The 18,397-nt window shown below is 33.0% G+C and overlaps 1 long non-coding RNA gene across 3 annotated transcripts in view; it reads right to left on the reverse strand.

Moving 5' to 3' along the window:
* The window catches only part of LOC146997368 (uncharacterized), a 369,770-nt gene that overhangs the window by 194,624 nt on the left and 156,749 nt on the right, over positions 1-18,397 (reverse strand). The window lies entirely within an intron of this gene.

Consider the following 18,397-nt stretch of genomic DNA (forward strand, 5'->3'; position numbering starts at 1 on the left):
GTTTTGTTTTTTATTTTAAAAAATAACATTTGAAATAAATTATGAATACTCATTTTTTTAAATTAGATTTTTTTTCTTTATAAGTTTGTGAAAAGTATGTGAATCGCAAAAATTAAGTTTAAAAACAAGTACATACAAGTTTTCTGCCTGCATGAATTGACGCATTTTTATCGTAATACAAAAAAACTTTTATAAATATCTTCATGTTCACAATTTTGAATTCTTATAGCATCTATTTCAAATCAACTTACCATGATTTATTTTAATGAATTCGTGAAATATTTAGACATTAGCATAAAAGCATTTACTAAATTTTTAAAATTACGAACTGGAAACAAATATATAGCGTATGGCAAAAAAACCTGACGATTGTTGAAATAAAATGACACAGAAAATACAAATAACTCATTTTTATCCCCACTGCTGCCTTATAGTTTAATGTACGGCATTACTAAAAATAATAAAAATAAAATTTCCTGCACTCTTAAGATCTGAAATGAAATCTTGCAAATATTGTCCTCCTCAGCCTCTTCATTACTGAAGTCGATATGTGAAACGTTTCGCAGCATTTCTGTCGGTATGGCGGCTATCTCACGTTTCATAATGGCCTTTAGTTCAAATAATGAATGACTTTTGTTAACCACTACTGCTTATTTTAAGTAACTCCATAAAATGAAGAGGCAATCCGAATGATCTGGTGACCTGGTAGCCATATGATATCTCCACGTCAGAAAATTAAACATTCTGTGTGTATTTAATTATGGCAAAGCACACGAGGGCTATCTGCCTAAAGGGAGGGAGGACTTTCTAAGGGAAACTGGCTCGTATACACGTTACACATGGGGAAACGAACCTCAGACCGAACTACCAGTGTTCAGCGTCTTTACCGCTCGGCCGCTGGTGGGCCCCGTAAACATTCTGAAAAACATCCTCTTCAACATCTCCACTGAATTCTTAGCCTAATGTGGGCTATCACCGCGGTTTGTGTACCTTCTGCGATGCTCTGGAGCAAGAAAGTTCTGTAAGGATTTTGTGTACAGTCCTGCTTTCTCTGTTACTGTCTGGTCATTTTTCTGAAAGAAATACTGGCAGATGACCCCAAACATTGACTCTGCACTTATTTTAAGTGTGGATGGTGATGAAATTTCTCGGACCAGTACCGACTGTTCTGTTTATTGACAAGCTCCAAGAAATGGAAATGAGCTTCAGTCATGCATTAAGACTTCATTATAATCAGTCATAGGTTTTAGCTGTAAAATCTTGGCGTTCTTTCCAATCATGAACAGCCAGTCATGTACTTGCAAGTTTGAAGGGATGGAAATGCAAACCAGAACGAATTCTATTTTCACTATGGAGATCGTATACAGCAGTAAACATCGGTACTCCGAACGCCGAAAGCTATAGTCTGTTATTTAAAAAAAAATTACTTTAAAATCACTGCTGTCCCATCCCATACGCAGTCGTAAATCGTGTCGTCATCACCGCATAGCATTTATTGTCCACGTCGTTTGAAACTGTATTTAAAGTCAGTCTTCATTCGCTTGCTTTTCATAAATAGAAGCATGTTAAATAGAAATGAAGTGGAGAAAACAATTACGAATTAAATCGGGCAGTGGGAAATAATACTGAGTTCCTATTTTAAAATGCCAACCAGCGGCCGAGACGTAAAATCGCTGGATACTGGTAGGTCCGACCTAAGTTCGATTCCAGGAGAAAGGGCTGGCTGCATGGGAGTTTTCGTGGTTTTCTGTATGTGTAACGTGTATTGTAAGATATTTCTCCCGCTTCCCTAGCGTGACTTCGTGGTGTAGTGGTCAACACACTTAGCCGGTATTTCAGAGCTCCGTGGTTCGATTCCCGGCGAAGGCAGTTGCTAATTTTTCATCTCTCTTGCTTACAAAAAATATCATAACGTCTCTACAGTATAACAGCCAATTTCCCTTTGGTAGTCCTCCACGAAGGCCTTCCTTTAAATACTCGCTTTCCATTCCCAAAAATACTACACATGACGATACAACCGTAGTCAGGTTTGACGATATTTAAGGTAATGCTCCAAATCATTATGTGAAGTTTCTCTAATCGGCTGTCGGAGTGAGAAGGACGAAGTTCACAGGATGTGATTTTCAGAATTAATGCTGGCGGTAAATTTTATTTTTATTCACCCACAATAATGGCCTTCTTTAAATTCGTAAAGCTATAACATGAATGTATATGAGGTCTTTGCATTTATTGTGTTATTTCATTAAAAAAATAAGGCTTTTCTGCCGGTCCGTGTATGATACGAGGGTAGATTTAAGATTTTCCGAGACAGAGCTTGAGATTATATATCTCCAATAATTTTTTCCTTATTCTGTTTTTAGTACGTACACGTCAAATGAAAGCAAAGTGAAAACGAAATGTCAACTTTGTACTGCTTTTAAAGTATCAAAGTTTCTTGTGATTTTAGCGATGAATAAAGGTCCGTCAGCGGCCGAGCGGTAAAGTTATTGATTACTAGTAGTTCAATCTAGAATCAAATTCCTGCCAACGCTGGCTGCTTATTTGGTTTTCGTTCTTTTCCTCATGTTTAACGTGGATTTGAGCTAATTTTCCATCAAAATATCCCTCCACGAAAGCCTCCCTTTCTACAGGCAGAATGTTCTAGAATTTCTCTGCCATTAACCTAACCTAATCTGACCTAGTTATGGATCAAAACAAAATGTTCTGTAGATTTCTTCACTTGGAAAGGACAACTTTAGCTTAAATGATATCCACACTGGATGGCTGTTTTAGGGGATTCATCTATATCATTTCTAGCATGAGGTTTCAGATTACAGAGTTTTAACTTGATTGTACTCAGGCAAACGCTGAACCAAGTTCAGGATGTCCAAAAACGTTTACCGCACTAGAAAATACAGATAAAAGACATGATATGATTTTAGAAGACTGCGAAATAAAAGGACGCTAAATTGAAAACTTCGTAGGCATATCGTATAATCGAGTAGTTTGTATTTTGCATGAATAATTGGGATTAAAAAACCTTATGCAAGACGTCTCCGAATTTGCTTAATTCAGAGAAATATACACTTATGCTCCAACTTCAACTGAATATTTCAAAGTTTTCATAAACAATGCAAAAAGGTTTCAAGAGACGGTTTGTCAGCATGAAGGGAAATACTCATACCAGAAACAAAATTATAGTATAAACAGTGGCTTGTGGAGGAAATACTCATACCAGAAACAAAATTATAGTATAAACAGTAGCGGTGAGTGAATTCCGAAAAGGGTGAAGTTCATTCAGCTGGCAAGTTGATGGTAATCAGTTTTGGGGATATAAAAAAAAACCTATTTTTTTATTCATTAGCTTGTACGAGGAAAACGGTTGCACACGTGTGGACAAACTGAGAGCGGCAATTCTAGAAAAGCGTTCGGGAATGGTCAAACAAAAAGTATTGTTTCGTCACAAATAATATATCCATCAGTACACGTGAAATCGCGTAAAAAGTTTGATAAACCTGACGTTCGAATTCATCTTGTATTCACAGTGCTCAACCAATTTGGCTTTATAATATTTTCTTAGTGTTACTGATATATCACTTCTGTATGGGAAGAGAGTTTTGTCAAATAAAGAAGCGATCAGTGCTGCAAATGGTTATTTTGAGAACCTTGAAGAAAATTAATTCAAACAGGAAATCTAAAAATTGAAGAAATATGGGATTTAGGCATTGAATTTCAAGGAAATTATGCTTAATGTAACTTAAACCCGAATTAATTGCATTTCCTTTTCGTTTGGAATAATTTCAACCTAACCTCAAACACACATAAATCACGATACAAATCTTCACACTTATATAATTAATTTGGCAAGATGCCAAAACATTGCAGCTGCTCATTTGCCATTTCCGATTTTCAGAAAAATTAAAAATTGAACGGGAAAAAAATTCTATTGCCTTTTTTTTAATTTTATACTTACCTAATTAACGAATCAAATTCATTGGAATTGAAATACATCTTATATCTTTATTAGTTATATATTGTAATACGTATATTAAGGAATGATATTTTACTCCAGAACTTTTAAGAGATAAATTACAGTTATGTTATTCAAGTTTAATTTTGTGTATTAATACTACATTATTTTAAAGCAGTCTTTTTTATTATATTAATCAAAATACAGTTCAATTTTCTGTGATAAGATAATTTATCATAATTGCGTTTTGCAGTACCAGTAGAATCAAGACAAAAGTGCTTATAGTATCTGAACTAAACGAAAAATTCTTAAATTATTCGCTAAGATTTGTTACAATTTTTCATTTTCCTTTATTTTGTAGAAGTTCCTAACAGTTATTTTAATTTTTAAACATGGTTTTTACTCTCTATTTCTCGTTTTACACCTACTATTCCCTACCAAAATAAGTTTTTAGTATCTCGTTGTAAATGAGGTAGAAAGAGTATTTAAAGGAAGGTTTCTTTTACTTCAGCAGGCCGCCCACTTCATCTACTTACCAAGACCTACATTACGATGTTCAGGAGGTCGCTACATCCGTAGCGCTCATGATATGCGAAAAACGATATGTTAACCATAATTCATAATTAATATATTGCTAATTGCCTCTATGGAAGATGCAGCACGGATTGTGTATAAGTAAATTCCAAAAGATTTGGATTTTTCAGTTTTCTCATTTAGGATTCCCCAAAGGGATAAATATAGAGTAGTAAAGACCACGTGGTCGTACACCACTAATACAAGTGATGATCTAAGACCTACTTCAGCAGGAGGGCTTAGAAGTCCCTAGCGGCGCGTGTTTGCCGTCAGATTACTGCGTTGTTTAAAGTTTACTACGCTCGGCCGTATTGTACGTGCCTGCTGATAATCGCCGGTTAATTTAATTAAGGGCAACTTCGTTAGATAATTGTGTACAGCTTCGGCTAAGTTCAGTTTAGTTTAGCATTAGATTAATTTCTCACTTTCTTATCTTGATTTAAATCCCAAGTGGAGGCTTTTCTGTAGGCCCGAGCTGGGGCCATCCGCGTTCTTAGTTTGAGATAATAAAGGACGAGTTTAACCGTTCTCTAGACTTTTCATTTACATACTTGGACTCAGCGATAAGTCCCTAGATAATTCAACACGGTTTCTACTAAGTTAAGCCTACACAGAGTTGTTAGGAACATCACAGTTTGATGCAACGATTAATGTATATTTAACTTTTCATTTAGCGAAAATGAAATCCTCGGTAAAGGGTAGAGGATTTATTATATTCATTATATGAATTAGTCATAATCGGGTGGCCCACCGGCGGCCGAGTGATAAAGTCGCTGAACACTGGTAGTTCGGTCCGAGGTTCGAATCCCTCAAACGGGCTGGCTGCATGGGCGTTTTCGTGGTTTTCCCCATGTGTAACGTGTATACGAGCCAGTTTCCCTTAGAAAGTCCTCCACGAAGGCATCCCTCCCCTTAGGCAGAGAGCCCTCGTGTGCTTTGCCATAACTCAACACACAGTAACACCATAATCGGGTTATTCGTCATCGAGGAGGCCACGCTTTCTTTCCTTACACGAATTCACATTTTTTTTTAAAAATTTTTTAATCCATCAACGTGTCCTTTTATTTTAGGGCAAAGCGATTTCAAATCCTGCTCAAACATTTGAATTTCGACCATTCTGCCTAATGTCATTATTCCAGCTTGCATATATTTTCAGCTATATTTCAGCTATATTTTTGAAAAATTAGCTCACATTTCGCTAAAAATAACTTTTTGAATTAATACGTAATGTTTTTCAATGTTACACTGATTGTAAACATATTGTTACAATCCAAGCAATTACTTCTACAGAAACGAAGGAGAATTAAAATCATGTGAGAACGGTATTGTAATGACCTCACGGATGAATAAGGCACCATAAGGAAAACGAAACAAACATTTATTAATTATTAACGTTCAAAGAATAATGGTAAAAAGAATTAACGTTCAAAGAATAATGGTAAGTGGTCGAAGCACTACCTCGCTCCTACAACATAGTTAATCTACCACCTGCCTCCTCTGAGGCTAACATGCAACTGTCGTTTCTCTCACTTGCTGGGCTCTGCCAGTCAGCTGATTGGCTCACCGCAGCCAGATACATGACAGGTATATTTGGGAATAAACTCTATCAGGCATCGAACACTGGATGTTTGATGTGCTAAACTGAAAAGCTAATCATTGCGCATATAAGCAAGAAATGCCTTAACTCCTTAGGAGTATTATGTAATTTTAAATTAAACTCAACTAAAAAGTATTGAATTTATGACAAAACTAGTTTAGTTTATTATGGCAAAGTAGGGAAGAACCACTGTTGTTTATAAAATGCAATCCGTTGAAGACCAGGCTATGCTAGATAGCATGCATGTATATTGTACATGGAGTGAAATAGAGAAAACTTTATGAAGTGTATCATTCTGGTCTCCAGTTGAAATAAGAAAACTGTAAAATGAGAAAATATTGGTTCAAGGTTATACTAAAATCTGATAATCTATGTCTTAAATTTTTCATATAAATAATATACTTTGTTTTTGTATTATATGTCTGCGTTATAGGTCAAGGGTTGTTTTTGAAGAAACGGGTATACCTGCAGAAATAGCTTTCGTTTTATCTTCAAAAATAAAAATAAACTCATCAGATTCTTTTATATGAGATTTCATGATATCAGATTCTTTTATTAGTCCAAAGAAGGCTTTGTCCCTGAGGGACAATTGTTTTGCGATTTTGCGTGGAATCACTTTGAATGTCCGTTTCACTTTTCAAACTGTTGCCACCAAATATTATCGGTCTGTATTATATTTGAAGAAATTAAATAATGAAGAATCTTCAAAAATGTATGTATGTTTCTCGCATTGTGATAAAACAACGGTACCTAGAGCCATCCAGTTTTGAATGACGTAATCCTACTATGAATATGGGCACCTGGAAGCCCAATTTCGAATTTGTTTTATTATCGATTTCATATTTCGTAAAACTTTAACGAATTTTTGATTAACAAAATCAAGGATTTCAAAGCAAGCAATGGCAAACGTTGTACAGAAAAACATTTTTATCTGCAGCGCGTGGGACTGTGCATCGGAAATTCTAAAAATATGCTCAACTCAAAATTATTTTGCGATATTGAACTGAATTTTATGGTTTAAGTGCGAAGAACATGATATTAAATAAATAAAGGTAACACAAAAATGTTAAAAAAAAAACGCCTCTTTGGACGTAATTTAAAAACTGAAGCCATTCAGATTTTCTTTTTATATTATTCTTATTATTTCCTTCAAGAGCTGATTTGTCCCACAGATATTTTTTCCTGTGATCAGCATCACAGAATTCATCTATATTTAAAAGTTTTTTCTTGGCTTTCTATTATACTAAATCCAATATTCCAAAAGTCAAATGAAATTTTTAAAAATTATTTTTCTCAGATATACCTCAGAGAAATTTTTTGTCTATACGGAAATATTTTTTCTACCGAAATGAAGTACTTTCGACTTTAGAACTCTTTTACCCCATTGTGAAGGAGTCGTTTTAGATAGGGTCATAGAAGAGTCCGGTATAGTGTAACAAATATTTATTAACAGGTTTAAGTTACACACGGACATTACATTTAACTTTAAGAAAAATTACAGAGCAACAGTCTGATACAACCTATCAAGTGGGAGCCTTGGCTTTTACTGAAGTACTTCTCTGGCTACTCACCAGACGGCAGCCTTGTAGTCACAGTTAGTCCAACAGTTTATATTAAGGCATTGGTTACACCATGAGTTATTTTAATAAAAATAATTCCAGCAAAATTAAAAGAAACCAGTCTGACTATTACTTTCCAAATACCTGAATCAGAGTAGTAATCATACGAATTAAATACTTTCTCTGTATCTTTTTCTTTAGTTGTTCCTAAATGACGAGACCTTTTTATAATTACTTACTGGGTGTCCGCCGAAAATATCGTGGCAAAAACATCGCGAAGGTAAAAATCGCGGAGAAACAACGCAAGGCGAAAGCGTCGTTATACAAAACATCTTGGGAGAAAATAAAGCAAAGATAAAACATAGCAGTTCTAGAACATAGTGGTGCAAAATATCGTGTCGAAAATAAAGCGGTTCAAAAACTTCGCAGTTTAAAAACATCATCGTCGAAAATATCGTGGTAAATTAGATCTATTAGGTGCCTCCACAGTAAGGTAACCACCGCTTCCGGCCTTAGAAGTGGCCAACGCCTCTAACGGCTAATGCCCACCATTAGAAATAAAAAAAGTAGGAGCACTTCTGGTTTGAAACGCAAACTGTAATATCACAGAAATCTTCAAAGCATTTAAAAATTTATGAATTTCGTCTTAAATCGCTTGTTTAATTAATATAATTTTCTTTTCTTTGCGAGCCATGATTGTTTTATATAAAAAGAAAAAAATCTGAGGTGTACACCACATGACTTCCTTGTACGAAATATTAAATTATATGCATTTTTTTCTTGCACTTCATTTAAACTCATTGGATTGAATTAAATCTACTTCATCGATAGCGCATAAACCACAATAAATGCACTATTTAAAATTCACTTTATTTGTTTACCATAGCGACACTCTGGCGCTAGGTTCACTTAACAGTATTATATTTTGTTCATTTTATAACTCAGAAGGCACAAAATTTATATCATCTGAAGAATTATTTAATCGTTGCCACATGTTCTATTCAAATGCTATAATAAAACTAAAATGATGTATAAAAGAAATTAAACAAACAAACAAAAAACAGTTTTTCACAGATGATCCAGTATTTCTCATTCAATTAATTCAGTTCTCCCTTCACGACAATGCAAAAATACATAAAAACTCAAAATATCTATATCAAAAATTACAAAGTGAATCTTAAACACTTATTTCCTCGAATAAATTCCAGAATGGATTAAGCATGATTTAATTCGAAATAATAAATGAAGGCGTTATCTTTGTTGTTGCGAAGCTTAGTTTCTCTAGATTAGCAACAAATCCACTATTCTGCTAAGTTTCAAATGTAAACAAACATGACCACCATGATAAAAATACTTAGGCTTAGCCGCACTTGAACAACTTTTAAATTGTTGATAATTCTACAAATATTGCAAAGAACAACATAATTAAATCATTTTTAAAGCCCCTCCCCAAAAAAAAATGCACAGTTTACACACATATAAGAATAAAGAAACTGAGCTCACTGAGCCGAGTAACAGAGCGAATATATATATTTATATACTTTTGATGCGGCCAGTTGGCAAGCAAAATACGATCTACACGTTATAGCAGTCCTGCATACAAAATTTCAACGTTCTGAGGCTACTCGTTTTTGAGTTTTGCGAAATACGTACGTACGCACAGATGCTAAGAAAAATTCTCTTCAGAATTCATTTTAAATCAGTTTTATATTTTTATTTTTTTGGGGGGGAAGAGTCCTTTTTTCTGTCCTTACGGGCAGATGTCACTCAAAAGCATTGTTAAATTGCATTCGATAGCCGCCACAATGGATATTTTCGTTGAAATATGATACCCGAAATTTTTCGCGATTACAATACTTCCTTTTTACCTTGTACAAGGAAGAAAAAAGTGAAACCGATAAACTTCAGAATGCTAGATTTGCTACCATCTTTTTTATTCGCTTAAGATATATTATTCTAAAGGCGTTAAATAAAAATTAAAATGCCTTAAATTTTTAAAAACACTAAGAGAGTTGATAATTCATTACCTGAAAGGGGGTGGAAATGGCTGATTTGCTTTCGCAGAGTATGTTAAAAGAAAATACGGCTGGTGTTTATCGTATTGCTAAAACAAGCAATTTTTGCTTGTTTTAGCAATTTTATCAATCGTAAGCAATTTTAGTTATGAAGTAAGTAATTTTAGTTATGAAGGCTAAACATTGCCCAAATAATAAACTTTTTTTATTTTGCAATGCAATTATGTCTCTTGCAGAACTCAAAAGTATATTTATTAAATTGGACAGTAAGGTCTTTCTGCCTCAATTACCGGTAAATTTAATATGAAAACAAAGCATTACTCAGCAACATCACTCCAGACCATTGCATAATGTATCCCCATTTATAGTGCACCTAGCACTTAATGAAGAGTTGTAAGCTTAAGACCTAGACCTCGTGTGCTATTGAAGATGAGATGACCTCTTTACCTTAAGATTGCACGTGTCTCCTATCCTTGACCGATCTGTTGTGTGCACGAAAATGATGGCTAGCATCTTCACTAGAGAGAACAAAGTAAATGCTTTAAGTTGGGCAGGAACGGGAGATTCCTTGCTTCTTATGGAAAGTAAACAATTTCATTTCTTTAATTACCCAAGGAATTGGAAAACAGCAAAATCAAAATCTATGTATATAATCTAAATGCTGTAAGTCTTTCTTTATGATTTTTCATTGTTTTGTTATTTTCACTAAAGGGCCATTTTCATAAAATGCAAATAATGTATTATATGTCATAAATTTAAACACTTGAGATAATTTTCGTTGCATTTTCATAAAATGTAAATTTTTGCGATGTGCAAATAATGTAGTATATGTTTTGGTTTTAGAAGCTTATGTCAATTTTTCAACAGCCTTTTTTGTAAAACCTAAACAATTCGAAATATTTCAAGGCATTGTAAGACATTATGTGCTACGAATTTAAATACCTGTAATATTACAATGAGCTGGCCGTAAAGTGACGTTATGGTTAAACATTGATTTGACTAGCTTGGAGCATTGTTCTTAAACTAATCTAATTTCTAATAATACTCATTCGTGCAAGACTATTATCATAAAAAGTAATCAGCGTAATGTTTACTGTTCTGAATTTATGTATACGGGTGTTTTTCTTTGCTGATTCAGTTCTGTAAAATGTAAATAATGTGGCGAGTGTTATGATTTTAAATACATCTGGTAGTTTTTATTTCAGGGAGCTAATATATAAAGCAATTCTTTGAAATATAAATAATGCGCTATATGTTCAGTGATTATCTCTTTATGTATTAAGCTTTTTATAGTGTTACACGTTATTATAAGTTATAACGAATATTTTAATTTTAATCATTATTATAAAATGTTTTGCATGGACAAATTCCAGATTACTCCATTAACCATTCACTTTCCTTTTCCCATTAATCACTTGAAAATTTTCTCGGGTTTTAATACCAAATAAGAATGAAAATTACTGCATTTGACTGCTTTTAATTGCAGAGTTTTTAGATGTAAATAACATCCTAATTTTAGTGCTAATTATTTGTTGCTGAAAGGCAATTTTCAAAGCGGATCTACACGTATGGATCAAAGTTAACTTCTAGGGTAAGGCGCCCACCACTGGTAATGCGACCTGTTTTGGGTTCAGACCCAGGCGAACGGGCTGGCAGCATGGTTGCTTTTAATAGGTAATCCTCATGTGTAAGGTGAATACGAGCCAGTTGCCTCAGAAAGTCCTCCACAAAGGCATTTCTCCTCTTAGAAAGTTAGCCCTATTGGGTTTGCCATATTCAAACCAGCCAACTTACTTAATGTAATCAATATAATATCACTCCAGTTATCATTATGACGAGAAAGTTATATTTGCAAATATTTGGCGGTGATGTCATTATTATTTCTAATTATTTTCAATGTAAAAATAAATTAGGTGGTTCTCATTGTTTCATTTGAAACTTTTAATAACCAAATACCATTGACGTCGAAATAATCGAAGGATCTTAAGTTATTTTCTTTTCTTATGCCTTTCGTCATACAGGGTCTATAAACGAATATGCAAGCACGAATAGTCTATAAATGAAAATGCACATACGTTTAATGTCATACGAATAGAGATATAAGAACTAAAATGGCAATAACTTATATAATACTAAATAATGAAAATGAAAGTTGTATTACGTATTAAATATTTGAATTAGAATAATGAATAACTTCTTTTGTAATGAGGTAAGAGTGCAGGGAATAAAAGCAATCATATCAACAGGTTTTAATTTTTTACAGATTATGCAACGAACTACGAATCCTGTTCTGGAAACTTGTACTATATCATTTCATAACATAAGTGAAATGAAAGTAAAAGTTTCATTTTATTTCTGTCTGTCTTTTCTGTACTCTATTTAGAGGTAATGAATGTTTTGTAATTCAAATTCATTTCTCTTTTATTATTCGAGGAACTTATCTAATAGGAAAAATTATATATATATATATATATATATTATGTTTAGAAAAGTTGAATACCACAAAGAGAGAAGAAACCATTACTCTTCATGACAATTGCATTTGGCGTAAGGCTATCCGTTGAATAATCTGTTTACTAATGTTGAAAGCATGGCCTGTTTTTATTTGGAAGTAATGGGTTACGTGAATATCAATCAGTTTCTTTTGCAAAGATTTCTAAGAAGGCATCCCTCCCTATAGGCAGATAGCTCTTAGATATTTTGCCATAATAGGCTAACACACGTTTCTCAACCAGAAGGGTAATTTTATAGTTTCAAAGAGGCATGCGGTAAACGTTTTATTTAACTTTTTAGTAATTTGTTTTAGTTCATCAATACAAAAAGTCTGATGTGAACATCACGACTTCCTCATACGGCCAATTATACACATTTTTTGCTGCTCTTCATTTAAACTTATTTCTTTGAATTATTCTAACTTAATTAATTAGTCCCTCATGACAAATTGAAAATTACAGAAAAAATTAGAAATTTTTTTAATTAAATATCCTGGTTAAGTTTTTTTCGTACGGGAGTCTAATTTCTTATAATCTACATTTTTCATACTAACCATAAAACTTCCCCAAAATATAAGTATAGGAACCAGGAAACCGCTTTGAAAGTTAGATTACGTTGTTTTTACAAAGTTAATTTTTAAAAAAATTGATATTGAAAACATGAATAATTGCTCATTTAAAAGACTTCTGTATTTGGAAGTGTAAGATTACGGCCAACGATTGTAAAAATAAAGACCGGGTAAGCACTTTAAATTGGTTAGTGTGTGTGTGTGTGTGTGTGTGTAAATAAATAAATATATATATATATATATATATTCAAAATAAAGTAATTAAAAGTAAATTAAAAAGCCTATGACTTGCGCTAAAGCTGCAAAGTAATGAACCAATAATTTATAATAAGAAAACTTTCCATATACCATCTCCAAGGAACACAAATTCATAATATATAATATACATAATATATAATACACATACTTTAGGCATCGTCGATTGTAATAAAAAAGGGAGGTCACAACGAGATAATCTCATATACGAAATTTCAACGTGTTATGGCTAATCATTTTTCAGTGATGCAAGTTAGATACATACGTAAGCACGTATAACATTTCCGTTGAAATATGGTGCTCGGTCAAGCAAAGGTGGTGCTATTGCGGTGCTATGCTAAAGATGCTGTGGTAAAGTAAAGGACAAAAAAAAGTTGAGAATGCGTGGAGAAATTGGTTTTGCAAGAAAGTATTTATTTGATTTATTCAGTATACTCAAGTCAAATGTCCAGTTTTATGTTTCAGCCTTTTGGTTTTGCCCAATGAAACATCTTTTTTACCATTACGTAATATGAAATTTTAAATATTTCTAAACGAATAAAAATAAATATGTAAAAAGAAAAAATATTACTTTTATATTAACACTTCCTACACTAGATGGCAGCACTATAAATCACAGCGATCTGGAATTGTTGCTTTTGGCTTACCACAGGCCACTGAAACAAAGCTTTTCTATGCACCAACCCTATGCCTCAATACCTAATTATTAAAAATTTCATAGCTTGGTAAAACACAGAATTTTAAAACCCAAAATAGTTTAGCAACGCACAGATAGTTTGTGGTTAGAAAAGGAGGGAGGAAATTGTCAAATTGTCAAAAGATAACCTTTGGCTGTACAGAGCGCCTGGGGACGGGGAGCTGTACGAACACTGTTTTAGTAACCATACAAATTTTTAGAAATCTTAAACTTGAGGGAAAAGGAGAAAATAAAGTCAGAAATTAAAATTTTAACGGAAAACTTAAGGCAGAGAAGTGAAATTAATAATCAGGGCTTAATTTTTTTTAATTAGAGGTAAAGGTGTACTATTGAAAGGCGATTGGAACTGGAATAAAAATAAATTAATAAAATAGTATAGTAATTATAACGAAAAATCATATAAGTAATGATTAAAATAATTAAATAATTAATAGTTAAAATAATGAAAATTAAAATTAAATAACATGTGAAGAGATAAATAAAAAAACTGAAAGATTATCATGCCAATGCAAAACACAAAATTAGGCAAAATAGTAATTTTATTTTGGCATAGATTTAGAATAAATATTTGGAAGATTTTGGGAACAAAGTTCGATTTGATTTCGAAGGGATCAGACACAGGTCCCTCTTCTTCAAGAGCAAAAAGAATTCTGCTGCTGAATTAAGGTTGTTGTTTTGCCTAATTTTAAGACAAATAAAAATTTAATAAATTATTAAATTAATGATAAACAATATTAAATAATAAAATAAAATACCCGACCTCATTTTATTTGTGGCTACAGCTGAATGGAAAAAGGTAAAACTGTTAAAGCGTCGCTAATGAGAATAAACAGAATCTAGGAACAGTATCAGAATATGGAGGATATTTTAACGGAGCATGTGTAAGCATGAAAATAAAGAGAGAAAAATCCATCACTTCCTCATTGCGATCCCCTGTACATATAATTTTAGTTATCAAACAAAATGTGACAGTGGAAAATGTTTTCCTTTTTATCCAAGGGTTAGCTGAGAACGAACATAAACCTGTGTACAAGAAGTGACTACTTTTGTCCACGTTATTTTGTTACATCCTTCCAAAAAGTCTCTTTCTATGGGTAGTCACAAGCTTTGGACAGGTAAGTGGCACTTCTAACACTTTAAAAAAACGAAAGGTTTACCCACTGTCATAAATTCATTCCACGTAGTGGAAGAATAATTCTTTAACATGTAGGTGGAGGCTTCATTTTCTTTTAAAGTCCCAACCCTTGTCCAAGGCTCCTAGGCAAACAAAGTGGACGATTTGTGAATAGTTTGCATCTGTGTTAGATAGTTATTTTCATGAATGCACTGGCCAAGTAAGCGGCCTAGGAAATTCCCGCCAGTTAAATTGAATAAATGTTCTAAGTAGTCATTTCAGTGGCAATGTTCAATTAGTTTAACAGTTTACTGGGTGAAGGAGGATAGATATTAGTCATTTGCGCGTTACCTTGATTTTGTATTGATCTTCCCTGTGGAAATTAGTGTCTCCATTAAATGGGCCAAATTTGTTTTTAATAATCTTATGAGAAACATTAAGTTTAAGAATTTTGGCTTTTTTAGGGCATTAAGAATTCTTCGGTAGTGTTTTGATCGTTAATTGTTTAGTTATAAGGTTTGTTAACACAGTCACTGGGTTTTAATTTATTATTACATTTAGGGTCATGGTTATTAGTTTAGAATCAGGAACGGCAAACCTAGAATCAACAAAAACTTCGAGAGCACCCCAACAGAAATCCAGACTCTCTTAAATCTTCCATTAATTGCTTCAATGGCAGGTTCTGCGGCTACAAGAATCTGATGTTTTGAAAGTTTGAAAGTTCAAAGAATAAATAATTGATGCATGAAATTCTACAGGGTGGGCGAAAAAAATTGTTCCTTACAATGGAAGAATTTATTCAGATTGTGTGCCGGATTAAACAACTTTTGAAAGATGTCTGTCTTTATAATTTCTGAGGACATCGAGTGAACATTTCCTGAACCATTAGCACACTTCCTGGATGTTGAAGGCATCCGCGTCTTAACCTAATGCAGACCTAATGCAGAACCTGCGTCCTTTAGCTTCGAGTATCAGTTCGTATGGCCATTGCATTTACCGACAGAGGCACGAGGTCCTTTCACACTTAGCCACCATCTCTGTACTTATAACATACACATCCATACTTCGTACCGGGATGCTAGCTGAGCCCACTTACCGCAAGGTTAGACGTTGCACTTTGGTTCGCCTGCAACAACATAAAAGAGATATCATGCAATAAATCCTACCATTGTAAGAAACAAAATGCTTTTTATTTCTAAAAATCCATTGCTATTTAATGCAATTTAACGATGTTTTTGCGTGATATCTGTACGTAAGGACAGAATAAAAGACTCGTTTCCTCCAAAAAAATTGTAAAACTGCTTTAAAATTAATTCTGAAGAGAATTTTTCCTGGCGTTTTGTACATTTTTTGCTTTAAAAATAATTGAATTATGTTGTTTTTATCTTCCGGTTAAGGTTTTTATGCCTTTAGTAAATCTGTATGCAATATTTTTAGAATTATCAACAATTTTCAACACAAGAATTATCAATAATTTTAATATGATGATAATTTTTGATAATTATGATGATAATTTAATATGATGATAATTTAATATGATGAATGATAATTTTTAGAATTATCAACAATTTTCAATCAACAAGTTGTTTAAGAGCCGCTAAGCCTTTTTTTTTTTTTTTTTATTGCGGCCATTGATTGTTTGCAAACAGCAGATTAGTGGATTTGTTGCCAATCTAGAGAAACTTAGCTTCGCAACAACAAAGATAACGCCTTCATTTATTATTGCGAATTAAATCATGCTTAATCCTTTCTGGAATTTTTTCGGGGAAATAAGTGTTTAAGATTTACTTCGTAATTTTTAATATAGATATTTTGAGTTTTTATGTATTTTTGCCTTAGCGCGAACTGAGAACTGAATTAATTGAATGAGAAATACTCAATCGTCTGTGAAAAACTGTTTCTTTTTTGTTTTGTTTGCTTAATTTCTTTTATACATCATTCTAGCTTTATAATAGTAGTTGAATACAACATGTGGCAACGATTAGATAATTCTATTCTTTAAATTACATAAATTTTGTGCATCCTGAGTTATAATATGAACGAAATATAATACAGTTAAGTGAATCTAGCGCCAGAATGTCGCTATGGTAAACAAATACTAGAGTGAATTTTAAAGAATGCCTTTATTCTATTGTGGTTTTTGCGCTGTCGGCGAAGTAGATTTAATTCAATCCAATAAGTTTAAATGAAATGCAATAAAAAATGCGTATAATTTAATATTCCGTACGAGGAAGTCATGTGATGTATACATCATATTTTTTTTGTCTATCTTTCGAGAAATACGATAATCCCATTAGTAGTGCGAGCTAAACTAATGAAGAGAGCCTTTGAACTTTGAATCTGTAAAAGAAATTTTAATGAATTTTCTTCGTTGAGAAACTGTTGAAAGTATGAGTTATTAGCCACGACTTCTTTTTAAGTAAATAGGACTTGTTGAGTAAATAGTTTTACATGTTTTGTGTTATTCACTAGTCTAAGAGTGTGTTGATTGAAAAAAATTGAGGATTTTAACCCTTTGCGTTGGAAAAATGTTTAAAAATTTCCTTATACTAATTCGATAATTAACATAATTTTTCTCGAAAAATTTGTGAATAATTATAGCATTAATTGGGAAATGATGTAATTATTTAGAAGTTTGCAAATTTTAATTCTAACTTTTAAATTGGAAAATTAAAATGGCAATTTGCACGATTGGCTCGTGCGTTTAGTTGCACGCAGATTTTAGACACTTTTTCGCAACTTCGCATTAATAGACGTTCATCCTGACTCGTAAACCTTGTGATTTTGTTCACAATTAGTATTATGTTACGGTAGCTTTCTTTAGTGAAATTCTTCTCGTGCAAATAACTTTTAAAAATTATTATATTCTAATTTTATTATAGATCGATGGTTAAAAACGGGCCGTTTAGTCGAGACTGACAAAATGCTGGACAGCTGGTTTCGTAACAATACAGGATGATGATGCTGAAATCTGCACTGAGCTAGCATCTCACCTGACTGGAAACAAAGAAAAAATTGTGGAACATGATGAGAATCAAAATATTAAAAACGAAAATATGACAGCCCCTATTTGCAAATGGGTTTTAAGTTTGGTGGGAATGAGTCAGAACCTAAACCAATTTGTTTAATCTGCAACGAAGTTTAAAACAACAGTTTAAAAACATCACTTCTTTGTAGACACCCTGAAACAAAGCATTTGACACGCAAGGATAAACCTGTCGAGTATTTTAAAAGAAAGTTGGCATATAATGGAAAATGTAGTGTCTCTTCTTTTCTGACAGCTTGAAACGGAGACAGTAAAATGGCCCTTGATGTATCGTTTAGAGTAAGTAATAAAACTTCAAGATCTCAACAGGCACCTATTATGACAAAAAAAAAAGTTGAACTGGACGATGCGCGAAACCTATCGCAAAATGTATGCTTGCAGAAGAGTCAACAAAGTAAATTGACCGTATTCCTTTTATCAGATAATACAGTGTCGAGCAGAATTAACGATTTGGTAAATAATGTGGAAAGTAAAATTTTCAAGAGAATAAAACTGAATTGTTAAATTAAGTCGACCGATGTACCAAACGCT

Source organism: Stegodyphus dumicola, chromosome 5, assembly GCF_044657685.1.
Source record: "Stegodyphus dumicola isolate Sdum_Otavi_A_Nest chromosome 5, ASM4465768v1".
NCBI lineage: Eukaryota > Metazoa > Arthropoda > Arachnida > Araneae > Eresidae > Stegodyphus > Stegodyphus dumicola.